The following is a 13,303-nucleotide window of genomic DNA, read 5'->3' on the forward strand; positions in this document are numbered from 1 at the left end:
TGTGATTCTGGAGAAGCCTCCATTGGCTGATTCTGCATTTTGATCATTCCATAATGCTTTTGTGTCCTACTCAAAGGCTTAGAAGTATAACCTGGACTCAAATATTAGTATCATATTAATGCACAGATAGAGGTAAATGTTTTGGGATATAAGCTGTGCCTTCTTCTGTATTTGGACATATAGGCATTTAGGGAAAATTTGCTATATGTCAAGGTTGGCTACATAGGTTCTGAATTCGGTTTAGAAATGCTACCCTGTCCATATAACAAGCAAATATGGGCTGGCATATTTTACAAAGACTAGCATAGTAAAGGTGATGCAGAACATGCGAAATGAGCTTTTTTTCTTTCTTTCTTTCTTTCTTTCTTTCTTTCTTTCTTTCTTTCTTTCTTTCTTTCTTTCCTTCCTTCCTTTCTTTCTTCCTTCCTTCCTTCTTCTTCCCTCCCTCCTCCTAGGTACCTAATCTTGATCTCTTAAGGATTTTTCAAAAATGTTGAAAAGAAATAATAATGTCAGTTAATTCTTTGTAAAAAAAAGTTTGAATATAATTGTTCAATTACCAGCTTTTAGACAGATATTTTATTGTTAGTCTACTGAAGCTTCTGCCTATACTATGAGATATACATAGTGTATATACATTCATCATTTTAGTTTGTAATATTAAAACATTAAGGCCTTCTTAATGGGGAGGGCCTTCTCTGTGGCTGCTCCGGCCCTCTGGAACGATCTCCCCATTGAGATCCGGACCCTTACCACCCTTCCGGCCTTCCGCAAAGCAATAAAGACCTGGCTGTTCCAGCAGGCCTGGGGCTGTTGAACTATCCAGCTCCCTCCGAGGTTATGACTGTTGTATTTTAAATTCCTGTTTTCTATTTTTTATTTCTGTACCCCCTCCCCTTTTGATTGTTAGCCACCCTGAGTCTTCCGGGAATAGGGCGGCATACAAGCCAAATATTTCAAATCAAATCAATCAAATCAAAACAGTTGAATATAAGAAATATCAACAAAATATTTTATAAATATCTGAACTTCTTTCTACTATAAGCAACCTCTGTTTCAGTGAAACAATTTTAAATGTTTCATAGGAAGCAAAACCTGAAACCAAATTATTATTTTTTTATCCCACCATTATAGGGATAAGAAAAGAAAATATAAAACAATACAGAGCAATTTATCATTCTATACTAGTTGAGCTCAGTTAGCTTAGTGTAGCTTAGCCAACCTGAGCTAGCTTTTATAAGATTTATATACTGCCTCATTCCAGCTAAGGTACATGTTCAGGACAATATCTTTTAGAGAGTATCAGCCATAACATCTAAATTGTTATTTAAAGGCAAAGGTTTCCCATTTCAGTCATGTCCAACTCTAGGGGTCAGTGCTCATCTTCATTCCTTAGCCGAGGGAACCAGCATTGTCCAAATACATTTCCAGGATCATGTGACTAGCATGGCCTAGGGACACGAAATAATGTTATCTTCCCACCAAAGTGGCACCTATTTATCTACTTGCATTTGCATACTTTCTAACTGCTAGGTAGGAGGAGTTGGGGCAGGTAATGGGACCCCATCATGAGGTGCACAGGTGTGAAACCTGAGCTCTCAACTTTCCAGCTGATAAGCTCAGCAACTTTAACCTCCTAGTCATCGACAACCCTAAATTATTAATTACAACTCCCAATTCCATACAGGATGGGTAATGCTAACAAGAACTGCCTTTTAATCATTTGTGAAAGAGCTATATTCACATATAAACAAACACATGCACACAAACACACACACAAACACACAAACAGATTTTTTTTTTACAATCATTGCATATTACAAACTGGTTTAATAGTATTGTGGTACTGATTTTAATGAGAAAGATCAGACAGCATTTTATTATAGCAATAGCAATAGCAGTTAGACTTATATACCACTTCATAGGGCTTTCAGCCCTCTCTAAGCGGTTTACAGAGTCAGCATATTGCCCCCAACAACAATTTTACCCACCTCGTCATTTTACCCACCTCGGAAGGATGGAAGGCTGAGTCAACCCTGAGCCGGTGAGATTTGAACAGCCGAACTGCAGAACTACAGTCAGCTGAAGTAGCTTGCAGTGCTGCATTTAACCACTGCGCCACCTCGGTTTATTATTTTGCCATCATTATTTCAGTGTCATCATAAGTTTTCCAGATGATATATTTCTGAATCTATTTTAAATGAACTATTCAATAATTTAGGGTAAAGGTAAAGTTTTCTCTCGTGCATATGTGCTAGTTGTTCATAACTCTAGGGGACGGTGCTCATCTCTGTTTCAAAGATAAAGAGCCAGCACTGTCCGAAGATGTCTCTGTGGTCATATGGCCAGCATGACTGAATGCCAAAGGCTATTACCTTACCTTCCCACCAAAGGTGGTTCCTATTTTTCTACTTGTTGGCAGAAGCTGGGAAAAGTAATGGGAGCTCACTCCATTACACGACCCTAGGGACGTGAACCGCCGACCTTTCTGATCGACAAGCTCAGCGGCTTAGCCACTGAGCCGTCGCGTAATAATTTAGTGTTGTTCAAATTGTAGTTTACATTTATAGCATTTCTATGAATAAGCTGTCTTATAGGAGATTTGTGATTCCAAAATAAAATACAACCTACCTTACATATGGTATTGAAAGTAATATAAATGATTGCATTATGTGCATTACATTAGAATTAGGCAAAGCTGATATTGCAATTCTTCCAACTTTTGTTATTTATCATGCATGTGATGAAATATATTTATAAGAAAGGAGCAATTGAAGAATGCCAGTGCACAAACAATGTGGAATTTGTTCCATTTTTACACTATCTAGATTTTCCAATATCTACATATTTATCCTGGCCATTTGATGTTACAACAGCACTGAAAAAAGTGACATTTTTCACACTTATGACCATTTTTCACACTTATGATCATTTTTCACACTTATGACCATTTTTCACACGTATGACCATTTTTCATACTTATGACCATTTTCACACTTATGACCATTTTTCACACTTATGACCATTTTGTGATCAAAATTTGCAACCAACTCATATTTGTAACAATTGCAATAACAAGGTCACGTGATCCCCTTTTGTGACCTTCTGACAAGCAAAGTCAATAGAGAAGCCAAATTCACTTAACTCTGCTATTAAATTAACAACCGAAATGGCTCGCTTAACAAATATGACAACAAAAAATTTTGGGCTCAACTGTAGTCATAAGTGGAGGACTACCTGCATTAGGTCATATTTTTACTAGCAAAACATTTTAAGCATCAACTTCATTAAGTGTATCCTTGTATTTAAAATGTGCAGATAATATATTTTGCTCTAAAGTTTAGAAAGTCTGCTGCGAGAATATTTATGAAACATCAAAATAATTTGAATTGTTTACCTAAACATTAAATATAGTCATTTGAAACAAACAGGATAAAAACAGATAATACAGGTTTTGAAATATTAAACTTGTTTACAGAATTACTTGGCCAAAATTAATCTGGAAAAGAAAATATTTATAAAATTGACATTTCTAAAGCCCTGTCTTTCTGTTATGGAAATGCCATAGCTCAATTGTCATTACACCCGCTAACCTTTATGTACCATTTTCCAGGGGACAACTAGTAAAATAAATGAATTTGTGAGAGATGTTATGTTGTTAGTGATCATCATGCACAGTAGGAACAAATGAATAATTTATTAAATATGCTTTCATTATTTCTTGTCTGAGAAAACATTGTCAATTTATCTTTTACATCTTAACATTTACACACTGAGGAAATCTTTGCTTAGGCAAATATTTATAAATTGACGATCATGTAAAAATCAAATGGTCATTACTAATTCAAATACTGTGCCATATTCTGAAAATGAAATAAAGATAATTAGTTGGCAATTAAGTTATTCTTACACACTTTTTTATATGCCTTCTTTTTAAAAATGTGGCACAATGACATATTTTATGAATATCTTGTATACCATTTGATCAAATGTCAAAAATGTGAAACAGCAATTAGAACACAAAATCATTTCTAATATTATATTTATGTGTCTGTAGCCCAGTACATGTTATAATGAGAGATAGAAAAAAGATCAAAGTAAAGACACAAGTTATAATAGAGACTAGTCTAATTTTAAACTATTACCTTGTTAGTGACTGGAAATGTTAATGACGTTTTGCTGAAAACAAGGAAAAAGGTGATTTATGGCATTTCTGTGGAGATTCCCAATCATCCAGGTCAAGGTTGTCGTAAAAGTGCTTTTTCAAAAGGCAGCTTGTCTTTGTTTTTTCCTTGAAGATATCTTGCTTCTCATCCAAGAAGCTTCTTCAGCTCTGGCCCTGATTTATGGAATTGTTAATTAGAAAGAGTAGATTATAGAAAGACAGGAGTTATACCCTAGAGAAAGGATAAAATTAGATTTATAACTGTTGTAAAGGAGATCCGAAGTTATTTCTTTATATCCTGTCTTTTCTATTTCTCTCATTTCTTTATTTTTTTCTCATCGTTCCTTTCCTTTCATTATTTTAAAATGTTTTATTTCTGTAAAAAATATTTTTAAATAAAACTATTTCCTCACTAATAAAATATAGGGCTCTGTCTCAAAAAGCAAGAATCTTTGTGGAAGGAAATACTATTTTCTACATTCCCCTAAATTCCTAATAGGTTAACAAGTCATGTTAACGTGTTCTGACTTTTTGTTGAATGAAGTGGCCAGTGTGAGTTAGAGTCTTTATGTGATAAATCAATGGATGGATGGATGGATGGGTGGATGGATGGATGGATGGATGGATGAATAAACAAACAAACAAACAAACAAACAAACAAACAGACAGACAGACAGACAGACAGACAGACAGACAAGCTAGCAAGCAAGCAAGCAAACCATAGGTAAAGAAAAATGACTTGCATCTTGGCCTTGATTTAAAAGTCTAAAATTGTTCTTGTTATAGGATTTGATTAAGGATGTGAATCAATGATTAGGTAAGAATAACTCGGCTGGTAAGTTAAATAGGGATACTGCTTTGTGTCAAAAAAAATTGCATAAACCTTTTATCTGAAGAGTAAGAGAGTAAGCGTAGTGCCTGGAGAAATTGGCATCTATATCAGATGATGGAATGCCAATAATTATGTACGGTATCGGTATAAATTTTTTCTGATAGATAATGATTCTATAGTAAAGATATTCATTAGTGCATATGTGTGGGATGCCAGCTTCAGCAAAAAAAGGTATTAACGCACCCTCCATTTCTTTTCTTTTTTTAATAGCAACATCTAAGAAGAAATATCACTCAATTTGATACACCTGGGAAAAGACAATTAAACTAGATTGGGGACATTCCCGAGAGTTGTGTAAAACTGACTTCTCTTCTATAAAGTCATCCAAATGAAACCTGATTTAAGATTAGTAACTTTGGTGAGAGGAGGGGAAAAAATTACAGGCATGAGAAAAGTAAAATAATGTGTATTTATTGTCTCTTGAGACTAGCCAGTTCCTCTGAGGAGTATGCAGGTCAGTTTCTGAGTTACACAGTCTTCCATGGTTGAAGACTTGAGTCTGTTTCAGATCTCATGTTAAAAGGAAAAAGAAAAGGGTGAAGCTTACTTTGAAGCTCTTTATATAGCATTCCATAAGAAATGTGCTTCTTAGTTAGAAAGATAATTGAGAATACATGCATACATCCATACAGATTTTGACCTCCTGGGCATGCATAATCACCCCCATTTTTTGAGGATACAAGTTTTCACATATAGTTAAGGAAAAAGAGAGTGCTTTCCCTTGCCAGAGTATTTTCTGCCAACATTGACTGGGCTGTTGTACATTTTTCCCCCTAGCCCCAATCTTTATTTCTCCTTAGCCCTGTTAACTCCTTATGTAATGTGTACTTCTTGCCATTGCAGCTTTCTCTGAAAAAAATATCCCATGATGCTGAATATGCATATCTCACAAAGTTTAAATCACACACACACACACACACAACACACACACACACACACACTCGTGTGTGTAAATAAAAAACTAAAATACTATAAAATGGAATAAAATATCATGTGAATATAAAAGCAACATAAGAGTTAATACATAGCTAATTAAATTTATACAAAAACCACTTAACCAACAAGTCAAATAGAATAGAATAGAACAGAGTAGAGTAGAATAGAATAACAAAGTTGGAAGGGACCTTGGAGGTCTTCCAGTCCAACACCCTGCTCAGGTAGGAAACCCTACCCCACTTCAGACAAATGGTTGTTCAATCTCTTCTTAAAACTTCCAGTGTTGGAGCATTCACAATTTCAGGAGGCAAATTGTTCCACTGATTAATAGTTCTAACTGTCAGGAAATGTCTTCTCAGTTCTAAGTTGCTTCTCTCCTTGATTAGTTTCCACCATTGCTTTTTGTCCTTCCTTCAGGTGCTTTGGGGAATAGTTTGACTCCCTCTTGTGGCAACCCCTGAGATATTGGAACACTGCTATCATGTCCTCTAGTCCTTCTTTTTTCAAATACTTTTTCAAATACCTTCTTCTTTCAAATACTTAAGGTTGGTTTGAGGCACAGGTCATCTTCTGAGATATTTTAATCTTTGCTATGTAAAATGTTGCAACATTGTATGTTGTAGAAGGATTAGCCTCTGCAGGGAGCAGGGAGGTAATAACATTGTCCTGTGTGCCTAGGGTATTTATACAATATTGATGAAATGAGGCTAGCACAGATGTCTCTGTGGTACAAGTCAGGGGTGGGTTCCAGCAGCTACTACATCCGGTTCACTCAGGATGTGCCCCGCATGTGCCATGTATGCTCTGCACATTCATAGAAGCAAAAAACAAGGGACAAAAAAAGGGAGAACTGTTTTGGGGGCGTGGCAGGCCTGGGTTGCTGCCGGTTCCAGTGACCCAGGCCGCCAAGCTACTACCGGCTCGGCACTGGAGGAGCACATGTTATGTTGTTTTTGCATAGCCAAAGTTAGAGGGACATTGCCTCTCCAGATAGGGAATGTCCTTATATCTGCCTTCAAGGACAGCTAAGGAGAAATTGTAAAATCATGCAAGATGTATGAACTTATATTTGTAGCTGTATCAGACTTTTTTTTTTAAAGGGAGCATTCCAGACCGACTAATTCAATTTGAATTCTAAAACTTATAATTTCACCTTAACAAATAAAAATTGTAATAGCCTCAGTGGAGCCTCCTGATGATTTTCCAGAGCTCAAGCACAAATGTTGTTGTTTTGGCTTTCAAATAAAGGATTTCCAACCTTGCCATACACAGAATTAAAGTAAGGGAGCACCTATAGATGTAATCATTCAGAACTACCATATTTTTCAGAGTATAAGACATACGTTTTTTCTTCAAACCGTAGAAGGATGAAAGGTGCAATATTACTGTATGTGGACTCCTGCTATTAGGAATTCTTGATTGAAGAAAATTATTCAACCACAACTGACACTTTTTTATCTATTGATAAAACAAAAGCCCATCTAGTCCAGCATGCTGTTCTCAAAAAGTCTCACTAAATGCTTCTGGGGAGCCCATAGACACTATGAAAACATCTCTGTGCTCTTATTATCCAGCAGCACTTCAACTGTTTTGGAAACTGGAGGCAATGCCATGATTAGAAGCAGTTTGCCATGAATTTGTCTAATCTTTGTTTAAAGTCACCCTATTTAACAAATATCACTACATCTCATGGTACTGATTGCCGTAGCTGAACAATGTGTTGTGTAAACAAGTATTTGTTTTTATCAGTCCTGAATCTCCTGCCATTCTGCCACATTGAATACCCCAGGAGACAAATTTCTGCTTAACTGTTTTCTTTCCCACAATCACCTCATTTTACATTAAAAGCCTTTTTTTTCCTTTCTCTTCTAATGCCTGATACTGATTATATTTGTCTTTTGGTTTTTTTCCTCATGCCTTTAAATTACTGTTCAGAATGCCAGCCCACATCCAACAGAATTTTGGCCTCATTTTCATTGGTACCAAATGTTACTGATGTCTCTTTTATAATTAGATTTATATATCGTAATACGCTACAAAAACTTCTTTATAGGTGGTATTCAAACTTTGCTTTTCTGAAGAAATATTTCTTAGGAATATATATATGTGTGTGTGTGTGTGTGTGTGTGTGTGTGTGTCTGTGTAGATATAGAAATTGTCTGGTTTGCCGACCCTAGAACACGCAACATATAATTATCCATGTGAGAAACAATTTTCAATTGCTGGAAAGACGTTGGACCATGCACATATACCAACAGTATGCAAAGAAAGAAACATTCCCAGGATGGTTCCCTCCAGGCAGGGTCATGCCGTTGCCAGCAGCGGCAAGGTTCATGAGGGTCTTGCCCACCTGGCAGGTCCTGCCACTTGCTGCACCACCACGGCTCCCCCAGCAGAGGCGACCCCTGCATGTGAGCCACAGTGACCCCGGCAAGAGCCGCCATGGAGGACGCTCCCGCAGGCCCTGGCCTGACACCCTCCAAGCTCCCCACAATGGGTAGCCTTCGGAATGATGGGCTGGATGGGGCCCCACTGGACATGGGTGGGGGGACTCCAGCGTGGGACAGAGGCTGGGGGTGTCCCTGTGGCTGTAGTGGGGCAGCGGGTGGGCCGGGTGAGGCTGGTTGAGGGAGATGGCACCGGGGCTGTTGGCCTTGTGGAAGTTGTTGAGCATCTCCTCGGAGGAGCTGTGCTTGGGATCCCCTAAGTCGGTGGCCTAGGAGAGCGAGATGTCCAGGATCTAGGAGGAGAAGTCCTTGGTGTGTGACTCGTCCAGGTCATCGTAGCTCTCCGTGTCTTCGGCGGTGCTGTTGTTGGAGCTGAGACTGGCAGAGATCTGCGCTGGGGTCACACTGGTGATCTGGAAGCCCCTCTTCTTCTTCAACTGGGCATCCACTGGACCTCCAATTCCTCCTCCTCTATGCAAGAGCAGCGCCAGGCTATATGGCAGAGGCGCCCCAGGAGGGCAGGAGGAGACTGAGATGGAGGCAGTGGCGGAGACAGGGGAAGGCAGCGTCGGCAAGGCCAGGAGGTCAGGTACAAAGTCCTCCAAGCCGCTGCCGCTGCTGCTGTTGCACCATCTTCTTCCTCTCCTGTGTGTCTGTCATTGAGTCAGGCTGCTGCTGCGGCAGTTGCTGCTGCATTGGGGCCAGCGGGAGGAAGGCTCGCCACCACCACCGATGATGATGATGCCTCCCTCAGGCGCCGGCCAGCTAGGCTGAGGAGGAGAAGAGGAGGAGGCGGCCACCACCCCCAACAGTGGTGGCGAGAGGACACGGCCGGTATCCCAGGAGGAGCAGGAGGAGGAGGAAGGAGCCACCCCTGATGATGCTGATGCGAGGCAGCCCCCGCTGGCCACGGCCCCATCCAGAGATGCCGCCTTGTGAGGCCATAGCTGGCTCGCTGTGAGGGAGGGTGGAGAGCGCACGTGGCTGGCCAGGCTGAGGAGACACTCCACCTCCGCCTCTTCTGGAGCTCCGCTGGGATGGATGGGAGGTGGATGGCTTAAGGGCGACGGAGGCAGCCAAGAGATGGTGCAGGTGCCTCTCTGCCACAGAAAGCAAAGGCCCGGTAGGAGGAGAGGGGGGGAGAGGGGAGGGGGAGGCCAAAGGGCTTCGGCTCCCCTTGGTGGAAATGGCCGAAGCTCATCAGAGGAGGGGCGGAAAGGGGAAAGGGTGTGGCCAGCCACACATATAAAGGGACCCTCGGGATGAAGCTGGAGAGAGGTCGAACTATACTCTTGAAATGAATGCTATGGCAAATGACACAGCTCAATTCCAAAGCAATGTCACACGAAATAATTAAATCAAAATGAAAATAAATCAAAATCTATGAAAATTCAATATAACAATGCAATCAGAAACATTGAAATGGAATTGTGAAATATTTAGTATAGTGTTGCTTTTTCATCCAACCGATGGCTCTGGTTTTCAAAAAAGCATGTTTTTACCTGTCACAGGTGTGACATCTATATAATATAGGTATATGAAAACACGCATGTATTCAAATGCAACGTTGTGTCAAAATTTCAAAGCAATCAGTGAAGAACTTTCAGAGATTTAAGATTTTGAACAAACTAACATTTTCATTTTTATTTATATATAGATTTTTAGATATATATCCCACCTTTCTTCCCAGTAACTTATATGAAGATATTCTATTTCTTGAGCTTTATAACAGTAATTTTGTCTGCCAAATTGGAATGGGGGTGGGAGAGAAAATAAAAATGGGCCAAGAATGTATTCAAACCTGAATATCCCTTGTCTTAAACACCTATATCACCAACTGCACCACTGTTTTTTATTAATTTATGTTGTTCAGCTGCTGTCTTTGCTGTAAAACGAGTTAGTAAAATTGCAAGACTGGATTAATAGAAGAATGGTTCAATACCATATGGTATTGTATCCTTGTCCCGTTAGCATAAAACTGTCCATTGTCTTTTGAATTCATAGTCCCTTACAGCAAATACATCTTGCAAGTTGTAAAATATTTCCCTCTCCCTCCTATTATCTTTGCTAGAAATTGAAAGAGTCAAGTCTGATAAGTTTTCTCAAATTACATTTCTGCCTAGGACTCAAATTTCTTTCATCTGACTGTTGTCTTGGTTGCAACTCCTGTTTTTCAAGCTTATTTCTACAGCTCATTATAGATTGTGCCATGAGGAGTTTTGTGAAGGGTTGAAAATGAGCAAATTTCAATGGTGGAGGTAAGGCAGGAAATGCCTGGCAAGCAGTTACAAGGGAAGGGAGACCCTCAAATTAATACTGATCCTTTCCTCTAGCTCCATTCTTTTGTCCCTAAATCCTGGGGGACAAATTTCTGGTGGCCTTGATGTCAAATAAACACTAGGACCATTTGTAATACTGACACATTTGTCAAGATTTTGCCAGTAGAGGTATACAGTAGGTATAGACAGAATTAGTGTATATTATTGAATAGACTTGAATGGATTAGGATTATAATATAATTATCTGGGACATTTGCTGTCCTGAGATAATTGTATATAATTATATTGATGTACCAAGAATGGGAGGAAGTTGATGGTTTTTAAGAAACAGAGTCTCTTATCTGGGACTAGGACCTGTGCTTTGGATTTGATAGAGTTTGAATGCCTGTGTGTTACTTGGTTTCTAGGAATAGTGATGAGATCCAGCATCCCACCGAGATGCTGGATTTCATCACTCAAGTTGGCATTGGAATTCTCTTGGATATTATCACTAGGGGATTTGAATTTCTGTGTCCTGGGATAAGATCTGCCAAGTATTAGGATTTTGATGTTTCTGTCAGTCATTGTCTTATCTAATTTTACAATCATGTTCTCTAATATGTACTTTTAAAAAGCTGTTTGGAAAGCAGTTACCAGTTTTGACCAAAGTTAATAACACCTATTCTTAGACACCCACCTACTGAATATCTAAATATTGAGGATACCCAAAGAAGTTGCTAATATATAGCATAATTATAGGGATAGGTTTATAGAGATTGAAGCAATTCTTGAGAGTGACTAAATCCATACCATTCAGGGATTATACTACTAGAAGCAACAACTTAAAAAAAATCAAATACTGTTTTATGGTATTTTAATGTGGAACATTTGATCCCAGTTGTTTAGATAAATTTAGACGACCAAATTTTTAGTGTTATTTATTTTCATAACTTAGTCTGAGGGAGGGACTGAACCATTAATGAACTGACACAGACAACAAGTGTAACTATCCTTTGTATTCCTGATAATCCTAAAAAAACCCACACCTGGTTCTTGAGAAAATGACAGTTTTACAAGGTATAGCAACACGCTGTATTTAATTAAGACAAAATAAATCTGTGATCAATATAAATTTCACTTTTAAGCTTACTTTTCTCTGACAATCAGGAAGCATTCAAAACCATTTCTCCCCCTTGGATATTTTTGAGCATTGTACTTTTAAACATTTTAAACATGAAATGTGTCATGCTGAGAGCGATGACTGCACTTTCTTCTGTATCTCCTCTAGTACTTATATTCATGTATTGATTGGAATCCTGGGCAGCCAAAGGATGAGGGCAAAATTTGGTGTCTGTTCTCCAAGCTCTTATGTCAGTCGTGGCATAGCATTATAAAATGGATGCAAAACTCAGATCATGCCAGCTGTTTGACATCCAGGCAGGTGTTGGAGCCTTAGGAAATGTCACACTATCAGATGACACCTCTGAACATGTGACTAGCAGGAAAAGCACCCAGGCAGAGCTATCACCCCCGGCCATAGCTAACACCTCAGGCCACTTCATCTCTTCTGCTTGAAACAATTGCTGAGCTGTCAGTTTAATAAATGAGTAGCCACTTTGTTGTGATCAGCATTGTCAGAGTTTATTTCAAAAAGTGATTCTGATTCCTTCTCACAGCCTAGCTCAGCCAAAGTCAATTGGTACAATTTCAAGGTGAATTTATTCATACTTTATAAAGGTTCTGTGCACAAATATGTCGAGACAGTTGAATAAATTAAAATAAATAGACTTGGAGTTATGTATTCCTTCCAGTAATTGAAATAGTTTTTCCCCTCAATATATGGTAGTAAGAGAACTACTTTTATGAAAACTGGACTATCTTCAGAGAGGAACGCATGAATTACCATTTTGATAACATATTTATAAAATGCAATTGAAGATAATTTGATAAAAAGGACGATGGAATGATGACCTTGCGCCTTTAAATCTGTCCATCTAAATACGATGAAAAGAGAGTGTTACCAGTAAGTGATCATTCCCAATTAGCTCATATTAGCATGCAACTTAGCAATCTTATTTGTTTTGCTGACAAAAAATTCCCATGGAACATACAACAATTATTCAGTAGTATAATGATGTTAGTAAAGGTGGAGGCTAGGATGTTATCAGAGTATTTGCTATAGAAGTAAGAAACAAAAGCAGTGGGTTGACCAGAAAGAAAAATAAATACACACTCTGTATTAAAGCAATACTTTTATAAGGCAAATTGAAGATATAGCAAGTAGAGCTTGAGCAAAATAGTTGGAACTATTTCTTTCAGCAAAATAGTTTGACACACACACACACACACAGGGGAGGGGAAGGGAGGGAGGGGAAAATATATCTAATGTGTAAAATATAGCTGGATCAGATTCCTTCTTGAACTGAATTTGGAGAATTTCTTTATTGACAAAAGCAAGAGAAAATTGAACATTTTCTCAGGAGAAATATAACAAATAAATAGCTATTTTCCCCCATTTTCAGGAACAAATTAAACTTATCTGTTCTTAGCTGCAATGACATTAAAATGGCAAAATAAGTACCACTACATCAAGAAAGAAAAGAAA

Source organism: Thamnophis elegans, chromosome 2 (assembly GCF_009769535.1).
Source record: "Thamnophis elegans isolate rThaEle1 chromosome 2, rThaEle1.pri, whole genome shotgun sequence".
NCBI classification, from domain to species: Eukaryota; Metazoa; Chordata; class Lepidosauria; order Squamata; family Colubridae; genus Thamnophis; species Thamnophis elegans.